Raw genomic sequence first — 12653 nt, 5'->3', positions numbered from 1 at the left:
TATGATTACAGTTTTGATGTTGCGACCTTCTTGTATACTGGTGGTGACATTGGCCAATTTCCAGTTCCCTAGACACTTAATTTGATCCAAGGATTTCCCGAATAAGTGTCTTATAGTGGGGCAGCTTAGCTGAAAAATATTCAAGAATTGTTCATTTTGTGATACAAGCATCAAATTTGGCACATAGATAACCAATATATTGTGAACAGATCTGGATATTGAGGCATCAGGCATTCTGCTCCAGTCTCAATTAGTTTACTCACTGGTTGAACTCTGTTGTCCATAAGGTGAAAGTGAAGGCTAATTTACACAGGGACACATAAAGACATGATAGAGAATAGAATTCAAATGATTTGGGCAGAATAATTGGTGAAATTATCGTCTCAATTGGCTAATTATACTAACAAAGCTAAGGGTTTCATTCCATACCACGGGTTTTTACATGTTCAAGCCATGGTTGCATTGGTAGTAGTAGTAGCAGGTACTTTCAGACAGATTTCGTACAGACGAGAACACGTCTGCTTTTCCTGCCAACCGCCTGCCATCAGAAATTCAAAGTCATCTGCCCCACTGCTCTGTTCCCACTCTTCCTTGAGAGTGCAAACACAGTGACCATGATCGGAAACTCAATGGTCGTAAAGAAGAATGCTGTTGATCATATGAATCCAGGGCAGCTGCCAGTAGTCACCTTCGACCAGTCCCCGTTTGCCTTGGCAAATCAGATTCAATGGAGGTGACCTGGGAGCTTGGGGGAAGACTTGCTAGTGGTGATGTTAGGTGGTGTCCACATCGAGATGGAAGCCCTGAAGACACTGGGAGACCAGTTGCAAGGTAGTGGTTAGGTTTAATCACCAGTGCAAGCCAAGATCAAAACACCAGGGACAGCCGATTCGTTCTTGCGATCAGCCCACGTCGTGCACATAAGACGAGCTCACCAGGTCACCGCAGCTGTCCTGTGCACCCAGCTGATGGAGGGGATTGAGAAGATTTTGAAGATTGGTGCCATCACAGAGAACATGCCTACCTTTCAGTTTCAGTACTGTACACCTGTGCTCTAACATGAGCTGCTGATACTCATTCTTGTACCTGTGTTCTCTGCAACTGGCATCATTCACAATGTAACTTGATGTTCGTCCATTGGTTCCACGCACTGGACCACACCTACTATGCCAGGTGAGTCCCTGTTCACCTGAGGCACATGGCTAAACTTTCAACGGAGCACCCAGATATGGCCATGGAATTCAAGGCTGGCAACTTCACCGTGCAGAAGAGAGTGGAAAGTGTTCTCAATCACCATTGACCAAGCACATGAGCAGAACAGCGCCCTAATCCAAGAGGTCGGCGTAGAAGTTGGCCTAATTGACGACCCAAATGACCTGTGTCAATGGATGGTTGCAGGACCAGACGTTGTCAGGACGGCAGAAGAGTTCCAGGACGGGCACCTGCACATGGGAAGGTGTTCGGACACACGTCACCACAACCAGAGAGCCAGTGTGCAGACTGCATTTGCCAAAGATGTCCGCTCCCTCGTCAACATGATAAAAGAGCTTGGCAACCCCTTCGAGGAAAAATGTTTGGATCTAATTTTCTTCAACACAAAGAAAATGGCAGATCCTGCAGCGGTCGAGGCTGTCCGGAAGGTGATGATAATTGGCCTTCACCAGGGAGCGTCTGGTAGAAATAACCAAGCCCATTGATGATATCATTCATCGCAACAAGCTGAATGTGTTTGGAAACCCCAGCCCGAAGAGTGCAGGCAAAGGGAAGCACCAACTGACCTCTCTATTGAATGACGTTGGACTCTTCTCATGGCTGTACATTGCTGCCAGACGAGGGGCAGAAACCTTGAGGAGTTCTTTCGCCATGAGAACCAAGCGTGCCTTCCAGTTATCTTATGGTGGAAGCCTCCGTCTAGGGGCCGTATTCTCAGCTGTCATGCTCGGTGGTATGCCCGGTCATCGGGTATCATACGCTTGTGTGGGGCAAAGTCATTCAATAACATGCTTCGGCAAATACGATGGGTCGGGATCGTGGGTATGGGCAGGACTACCAATATTTCCAAATCGGCTGTATGGCCCATTGTTACCACAACTCAAGTGTCGAGTACCCCAGTAATATTTCCCTCAAACACATACAGAAAATATAACCAAAACTATAAAAACAAAAACATCATATAACCAAACGAACATAAACGCGGTGTGGAGATACTAGGTGGTGGTATGAAGGTACCAGGCAGGTGGTGTGGATGTGCTAGGTGGTGGTGTGGAGGCACCAGGCAGGTGGTGTGGAGGTGCTAGGTGGTGGTGTGGAGGCACAAGGCAGGTGGTGTGGAGGTACTAAGTGGTGGTGTGGATGTATTAAGTGGTGGCGTGGATGTATTAAGTGGTGGGTGAGGCACCAGATAGGTAGGTCCCCGCTGTTACTCAAGGTGAGCCGTGCTGAGTGTCCCGTCATATCTGGCGTCGAGGGCCAACAGCCTCAAGCTTTTAAAGAATTGTATGATAAATTTTCTCCCTCACTTGCATTATAATAAGACATCGAAATGGCAAATTTGTTCTCCCACACATAAACATATATTAAGTTGCCGCAGAAAGTATATTGAGATTTCCTGTGTGGTATTCTTCTCTTTTTCTCCGTTTGCTTAAAAAAATTGAAGAACTAATAGAGATTCTGAATCCAGGGGCTCGTTATATAAACATTCCACAACTCATTATCTGTGAGATATTTGTTTTAATATCGTTTTAATTTGATTCCATAGCATGTTTTTTTATTGCTAGTTTCCTTCTGTCAAATATAAACAAACACAAGGCTGTCACACTGCACAAAACCAGACGAGCCTCTGTAAACGCACTAGTGAAGGGGCCTGTACAGTACTACACCAAAGGTGGCCCTGACCACCAGCATTGTTTGGTACACGGGTTATTACCACACATATTGTTCACTGGACCTCTACGTGATTTAACAGACTGTCAGGTATGTGAGCATGACGTGCACTAATTAGTCTTACGGGTGAATGCCCTTGCTCCTCCATCTTTGTGAACTTCGTCAAGCACATGGGTAAATGGTGCCCAGTAGACCAGTCTACACAGTATGGACAACTCATAACAGATTTATAGATATCAAGTCTCGGGAGTATCCTCAAGAAAACACTATGTTAGGGTTGCCTCAGGCTCAAAGCACGAACATCACTGGCCCAGTTTGCATTTTGCATCACGTGACATATACTGTACAGTATACAAGGTGATTCAGCAAAGAGTACATTAAATTGGAGGATAAAATCCTTGGATAATTCTAAACAATGTCTCTATGGTAAAATCTCAGATTCTGCATAGTTTCCATGTTACAATATATTTAAGATGTTGTATTAATGAGTGAATTTGAAGTGAAACTCCCTCCCCCCTGTAACTGCCTTTATCTCATTCGGTCGTACACGGTCCCAGTCTCATTGCATCTGTGTCAGCCATCTGTATCACGCTGTACTGCTGTACATAAGACATCTGTGAATAAATTATGACAAAAACCTATGGGGGTTTCACATCAAATTCACTCTCATTAATACAACATCTTAAATGTATTGTAACATGGAAACTATGCAGAATCTGACATCTTACCATAGAGACATTGTGGTTTAGAATTATCCAGGGATTTCATCCTCCAATTTAATGTACTCTTTGCTGTATCACTTGTTGCCAAGTCAGAAGAACGGAGATTATAAAAGACCTTGCATGAGTCGAGGAACAGTTATTTCACACAATGGATTCGAATCTTTCACTGTGATGGTTGAGCTTAGGAGCCGGCAAGATGTTCCTAATATTAGTGTAAATCCAGTACACTAATGATGACGTCTTTCCATTCTTCAACCTCTTGTATGAATATTGTGCAGAGAAAAACAAAAGTTTGTTTCTGGGATTTGGTGAAAACATCTTGTGAAACGCGAGCATTGCGCGCGCTTCCTCCCATAGTACAGACCAGTGGTATGTGAGAAGTGCTTCCACACACACACCACGCACACAAAATCTCACTTAATTTCCTAAGATAACGGTGAACAATTTCTGAGATTTCTAATAGTTTTCCGAATAATTACTTACAAATTTTAAAGTGATATTTTTTTTATTCTTTTAAAACGACCAAATTTAGTACAACTGTGGGGCATTGGCCGGAGGATGAACTAGTTATACTAATTAGTAATACTATATTGTTTGTCTCAAAGGCGCTTAAATGTTGTATTAGATTCAATTCTTGATGTTAAAGCACCTAAAAATATAGCTTAAAGTTATAATATAGCTTTAGTAAAATAATATAAAATTTTCGTATAATGTAAATAATAATATCATGGTAGGTATAATGTATTAATAGTAATATTATTATTATTATTATTATTATTATTATTATTATTATTATGATTATTATTATTATTATTATCATCAATAGTATTATTATTAATTTACTCAATATTCCAAAATAAAAAAATATGCTTGTATTTCCTGATTTGTTTCCCTTTTCTTGATGTACCTTGGAGCAACTAAGTATCCTGAAATTCCGTTAAAATCCTTAGAACTTGAAACAGTTGCTCCAGATAATTGTGCCACTTAATATTATCGACGTTCCACTATACCTGTGGGAACCTATTGACAGTCATACAGTATATTTACTTTATCTAATATACTATAGGACTAGCCGTGTGTGTGTGTGTGTGTGTGTGTGTGTGTGCGTGTGTGTGTTTGTCTGTCTGTCTGTCTGTCTGTTCTGGGCAGCCGAAACGACACAATCGTTTTTCATCAAACTTGGTGGAAAAATCGCAAAACAATCGTAGAGTGGAACAAACCTGGTCCCATGTCGATGGTTTCTTTAGGAAGCCATTAATCAACCATTTTATTTACGCTGGAAAACGATGCAAGTTTACGGATTTTGCGCACCCTCATTCGCTGTACGCTGTCAGCCCACGATTTGCAGTTATCGCAGTTATCGTACGGCTCCCTCCTCCTCCCACCACCTTTTTTCTTAGCCTACTTTTTTTAATGTTGTTTGGATAAGTAAAGGAAGGAAGATGAGTAAATATAAGAATAAAGAAGGGAAAACAGAAAATAGTTAGAGATAACAGGTGGGGGGGAGCCGAGTTTCATCATGCGTCTGGATGCGCAGTTTCAACGTTACCAGACCATTTTAGGACCTGACAGCTACAGTGTGTACAGTATACTTATTCCTGTGGCTGACTGTACATGGAAAAGGAGAAAAGAGAAAAAGATAATAACAGGAATGCATGGAGAAGATAGAAAGGGAGAAAAGGAGAAGAGAGACTGAAGCATTATTATCCTTAAGAGGCGAGGAAAGGAGATGGGAGAGAGGGATAGTGAGAGGTGGAGGTATGAATGGAGGGATGGAAGGACAGAATAAGAATGGTATAGAAGGATAGTAGAGAAGGAGACTAGAGAAGGAGACAAAGGAAGGACAGCGATAAGTAAAACAAAAATCAGAACAGGTATTTGGATGATAACCTGTAGAAATTAGTCGGTTAAATGTAGGTAAAAGGAGTAAGAATAATGAGATAAAACATAAAGAAGAAAGAGACACTTATTATAACAATCACGACCATGATTATAACAACCACGACCAACCACGACCATGATTATAACCACGACTATGATTATAACAACGACGACCATGATTATAACAACCACGACCATGATTATAACAACCACGACCATGATTATAACAACCACGACCATGATTATAACAACCACGACCATGATTATAACCACGACTATGATTATAACAGCCACGACTATGATTATAACAACCACGACCATGATTATAACACCCACGACCATGATTATAACACCCACGACCATGATTATAACAACCACGGCTATGATTATAACAACCACGACCAAGATTATAACAACCACGACCATGATTATAACACCCACGACCATGATTATAACAACCACGGCTATGATTATAACACCCACGACCATGATTATAACAACAACGATTATGATTATAACAACCAAGTCCATGATTATAACAACCACGACTATGATTATAACAACCACGACCATGATTATAACACCTACGACCATGATTATAACAACCACATGATATGATTATAACACCCACGACCATGATTATAACAACCACGACTATGATTATAACACCCACGACCATGATTATAACAACCACGACTATGATTATAACCACCAGGACTATGATTATAACCACCAGGACTATGATTATAACAACCACAACTATGATTATAACACCCACGACCATGATTATAACAACCACGACCATGATTATAACACCCACGACCATGATTATAACAACCACGGCTATGATTATAACAACCACGACCAAGATTATAACAACCACGACCATGATTATAACACCCACGACCATGATTATAACAACCACGGCTATGATTATAACACCCACGACCATGATTATAACAACCACGATTATGATTATAACAACCAAGACCATGATTATAACAACCACGACTATGATTATAACAACCACGACCATGATTATACCACGACCATGATTATATACGACAACACGACCATGATTATAACAACCACGACTATGATTATAATATACGACCATGATTATAACAACCGACTATGATTATAACAACCGACATGATTATAACAACCATATGATTATAACAACCACGACCATGATTATAACACCTGACCATATTATAACAACCACGACCATGATTATAACACCACGACCATGATTATAACAACCACGACTATGATTATAACACCACGACCATGATTATAACAACCACGACTATGATTATAACCACCAGGACTATGATTATAACACCAACGACCATGATTATAACAACCACAACTATGATTATAACACCCACGACCATGATTATAACAACCACGACCATGATTATAACACCCACGACCATGATTATAACAACCACGACTATGATTATAACAACCACAACCAAGATTATAACAACCACGACTTTTTCTTTTTTTTACGGGGATTAGCCTACCCGAGCACAGGTCACTGACCCACATCAGGGCCCGGGGGGCGAAAATTTAATAATAATAATAATTCATAGTAAATAAAATTTATAATAAAAAGTAAAATAAAATATTAATGGTAATAATAATAATAACAACACTGTGGTAATAATAAATACAAAGAGCTGCAGGAATGAAAAAAAATCAACAGTGAGGAACGCTATATATGTATGTTGTTTTGTCATGTAATAGAAACAATTGAGACCCTACAATTGTGTGTAAATGAGGCAGAAAGTCAGATCAGCAACCTGGGACTTGGTCACAATTTTCGTGATGCCATATGGCAGCAGGGTCTACCATTAGACAACACATTATGCTGCCAATATCTTCCCAGGCGGCAGTACCTCCCTGTTCGGTAGCTGTCTACTACCTGTGTTTATAACACCCACGACCATGATTATAACACCTACGACCATGATTATAACACCCACGACTATGATTATAACAACCACAACTATGATTATAACACCCACGACCATGATTATAACACCCACGACCATGATTATAACAACCACGACTATGATTATAACAACCACGACCATGATTATAACAACCACGACTATGATTATAACAATCACGACTATGATTATAACAACCACGACCATGATTATAACAACCACGACCATGATTATAGCAACCACGACCATGATTATAACACCCACGACCATGATTATCTCATATACTATAGGAATAGCCGTGTGTCTGTGTGTGTGTCTGTTCTGGGCAGCAGAAACGGCACAATCGTTTTTCATCAAACTTGGTGGAAAAATCGCAAAAAATTCGTAGCGTGGAAACACCTGGTCCCATGTCGATGGTTGCTTTAGGAAGGCATTAATTAACCATTTTATTTACGCTGCAAAACGATGTAACTGTATGCTGTCAGCCGGCGGGCAGTTGCGCGCTAGCCAAGCACGAGCGTTCGAACTTTCACGCTTTGGTAAACTGTGCCACCGGACTCGCCACCGGGCACGAAGGGCCCAAGATCACTTGTAGAATCTATAAGTCTAATATCCTCCGTGTATAACCTATACGACATTTTCTCTCTCTGTAACATTGACACCCAGCCAATTTACTCAATTCCTCTTTCTTTCAGCTTTGTGGTCAATCATTTTGAAATGTACGTACCAATCATGTCAATATATTTATGGCATAGTTCTTTACATGATTAGGTGATAAAATGTGGTCAAGTGTGTGCTTTAAAATGTCACTGATATGATTATAGATATTTCATCAATATTTTAAAGAGGCTCTGCAGATTATGTGGAACATTTACTTGTCCCTGTAGTCAGGCAGACTGATGGGAAAATTGTGGTATTAATGATAGAAGCATGGGAATTGGCACACTATTAGATAATGTCTTTTTAAGTATTTTCAGCTACAAAGCCATTGCATATTATTTCCCTGAGGGCCATGGTAGCTATTTAACAAAATGGCCTCCAGCCTATACGAGAGAGACTACTTCTATGCTATGTTCTTCCACATCTTGCTTATTTCCTACCAGATGTTTCCTATGCTTCTCTGTAATTAGGTTAGGTTAGGTTAGGTTAGGTTAGGTTAGGTTAGAAGGCAAAAGATGGTGTGACAATTAATTTTTTTTTTCTATTTTCAGATTGTCACTTAAACTGGAAGGCAATGTCCAAAATATATAAACTAACAGATCTCCAGCAGCCTGGCACATCAGCTGCTACAGAAACTGACGGGCAAAGGTGCGCTATGTAAAAAGTTGTGCAATGGAGCACTTATTTGTCCAGCACAATCAAAACTTAACACAGGAGGAGCAGGGTACAAGACACTTGTAGAAAATTTCTTGGGCTTCATGAAGATAGACTGTTTGCCATCGAGTTTTTTCCCGACTGGATGATGATCAGGGCATTGAGGACAAACTTGCTAGCCACAATGCCAAATGGCAGAATGGTTGTAGACTAAAGTATAATAAAACCAAACTTCATCGAGTAGAAAAGCGAAAAGGCATTTCACAAGGAAGTTCTGATTCTCCCAAGATGAAGAAATACACCCGTCAGAGTCTGATGAACAGTGCTTGTGAGACAGAAATGTGCTTCTTTTGTAATCAATTTGCCAAAGATACAAATTCATGGCACCACGCTTCGACATTTGAGCTTGATGCCCGAGTCAGAAAATGTGCTTTGTAATTTTAGGATCAACATCTCCTGGCCAAGTTGAGTGCAAGAGATCTGAAAGCTCAGGAGGCCAAGTACCATCTCCAGTGTTTGTTGTCTTTATATAACAAAGCCAGACAAGTAATGGTACAGGCATCTGATGAAATGGAAGAAAATTCCCTCATTAATCAATGCATAGCACTAGCTGAGCTTGTCTTTTACATTGAAGATGCTCATACAAACACTGAAGCTGTAAAAGTATTCAAACTACCAGGTCTCACTAGAATGTACACCACCAGACTGGAACAGCTAGGAACAAGTATATCCGGGAGTGTGCATTCAACCGATTTGAAAAATAGGATCCTTACATATTTTCCAGACCTACAAGCTCATAAAGAAGGGCGTGATGTCTTTCTTGTTTTTAATGAGGATGTTGGACCAGCACTGAGGAAGGCATGTGACCATGATGCTGACAATGATGACGTTCATCTTACACGGGCTGCCAGCATTGTTAGAAGTGACATGTACAAGCTGGAGACCTCATTCACTGGTACCTTCAACAGCCAATGCCAAGGATCATCAGTTCCAAACTCCCTGATGGCTTTGGTTTCTATGATCTTGTATGGTTCTAACGTCAAAACCCAGTCAAGTTACTCATCAGTACCTCAGGGAACAATGATACTGGTGCAGTTATTGATGTTCAACTGTTTTGTGCGCTGCCGAGAAGGTAACTCCAGCACTCTTAGACATGGACAGAAAAGAGAGACATCTTTTCCTGTCTATCTAGGTTTACTGATTCATACTAAAACTCGCAATAAGGAAATAATGGATGCCCTGTTTAAGCTGGGATTATGCATCTCATATGCATCTCCACACATTTGGGAAATGACATCTGCCGATATTTTGAGATGGAGAAAGCTGTGTGCTCCCCTAAGCTTAAAGAAGGACTCCTCACTACTGCAGCCATAGACAATATTGACCACAACCCAAGTTCACCTACTGCTCAGGGGTCCTTTCACGGCACTGGAGCGCATTGTTGTGCTCCCCTATGATTGTGCTAGCAGTGCAGTGGAGGTGAACGAGGCCCGTAAACAGCTATTTTTTTTTCTTCAAAAAAGGCAGCTCTATGGATGGCCTTCCTTCAACACAAGCTGCACTTTTGGAGCATACTAAGAGAGTTGTTTACCAAGCAGGTTATAACTGGGCACAGATGTTAGTAGCTGTTCCCTCGCTTCCATCCCCTAGTGAATGGGGTTGGACGCGAAATGAGGATGGAGGTTGGGAAGTGAAGTGGACAGGTCTTCCCGATGCTTCTCACGCCTGCCAGGAACTACTTCGTTGTGGTTGCAAGAAAGGATGCAGGGGCCAATGTAAATGTGTGAAGGCTGTTCTACAGTGTACTGCTCTTTGCCTGTGTGGAGGCCTTTGTGACCGAGAATAGGTCAATCTTTTACAGTAATGTAAAATTATGAACTGATTATTAGAGTTTTTCACCTACTCAACATCCAAATTAATTGTATTCTGTATGTTCTCTAACCATAAGTTGACACATTGCAGCCGAGCTGTCACAATATTTGATATTTATTAGCTGATTTATGCCGAATTGCTAGTCAGCTTGTAATTTTTTGCTGTATGTGCAGTTAATCTAATGACACAACGGTAATTAATTATTTTTTTTATTTTTTTTTTTTATTTTTTTTTAACAACTGTTACGCCTTTTTCCGTATGAGTGCGGTGGGAAAAGGTCATTTAATGGACAGGTGGCCGGTCTGTCGCACCCGATGATGATAATTTGTGATCAAGGTATTCCAGTCGCCTCTGAGAATTCGAACCTATGAAAGATGTCTGTTTGAACTGGGGCCCATCCACTCCAGTTCTCCACATCATTTGACCACCATGCGGACATGCTAGTGGACTACGTATCTGCGCCAAGAAGGACGTCCCCCACCAACCTCTCGACGCCCACCTTGAAGTTGACACTACCGACGTACACGCCATCACAATCAACTAAAAGGTATGTCCCTCAATATTGTCAATGCCTATGGCCTGGCACTTGACATTATTAGGGACCTGCCACGCTTTGCCATAAACAGATAAATTGTACCGGGAAATTTCCCCCCACATACTCATCATTCTGTCACTTTATGTAACTTGTTGACAAAACCCATGACCCTTCAGGCTTTTACTCCCTTAATGCATGAGTAATAAAGGCAAGCATGAACTCCGCATGCCTCCAGATGGGCGCTGTAAACGCTTCTGCGCTTCACCTTGCACAGGATGTAAGGGGTGCCCAATAAACTAGCCCCCTCCGGGGCAATCTAAAAAAAAAAATCTATCGGCCAGACCTTTGAGTGTACACACACTAGCTGTAACCAGGAGTTACTTGGAACGATACTAGGAGTGAGTTATAAGCCCGCACACGTGAGTGAAAGAACTGTGATTGTTTGTGTTGTGGCGAAATGTTGGGAACTACACAAGTGCACAGTGTAAAGCACTTGGATAATAACCATACAGAATAATGTATTTACTAACTGATTTTTTTTTTTACGGGGATTAGCCCACCCGGGCACAATGTCACTGACCCACATCGGGGCCTGTGGGGCGAAAATGTAATAAAACATAATTATAATAATAACAATAATAATAATAATAATAATAATAATTCATAGTAAATTAAATTTATAATAAAATAAAAACAAAATTGAAAACAATAACAATAATAATAATAATAATAATAATAATAATAATAATAATAATAATAATAATAATAATAATAATAATAATAATAATAATAATAATAATAATAATAATAATAATAAAGAACCATAAATAAATACAAAAATGAAAAAAAAAAGATCAAAAGTGACAAACAATATATGTATGTTGTGTTGTTAATAATAAGAGAAACAATTGAGACCCTGCAATTGTGTGAAAATGAGGCAGAAAGTCAGATCAGCAACTTGGGACTTGGTCACAATTTTAGTGATGCCATATGGCAGCAGGGTCTACCATTAGACAACACATTATGCTTCCAATATCTTCCCAGGCGGTAGTCCCTCCCTGTTTGGTAGCTGCCTGCTGCCTACTACCTACGAATGTCATGACCTTCATTGCCGTCAGAAATGAGCAGTAGTTGAGATATTGAAAAAAAAAGTGGTAAGTTAAACAATGCAAAAACCTCAAAGCTAACCTAACCCCTAGTGTGCAAGAAATTTACCTTGATTAAGAGATACAGGAAGATGAATTATAATGTATACAAATAATGGAATGTAATCAGTAGTTAACGAGTGTCTCGTTCTTTACAGGTTTTAACCATATCAACCAATACAGATTGAGTGCGTCAATGTTGTGGGTTTCTCTCACCCTTAAGATATGACGTCATCTAATTGTCGAACCATTCGGCAGTTAAACCACTTTAAAAAAAAATATTGTTGGCTCATCTATGGAAAAATATCCACCTGATTACTTAACATCTTTACACTTTATCTGC

The sequence above is a fragment of the Homarus americanus genome, unplaced genomic scaffold (assembly GCF_018991925.1).
Source record: "Homarus americanus isolate GMGI-L3 unplaced genomic scaffold, GMGI_Hamer_2.0 scaffold7626, whole genome shotgun sequence".
Classification (NCBI taxonomy): domain Eukaryota; kingdom Metazoa; phylum Arthropoda; class Malacostraca; order Decapoda; family Nephropidae; genus Homarus; species Homarus americanus.
The sequence above is the reverse complement of the archived record's forward strand: the minus strand, read 5'-3'. Positions refer to the sequence as shown.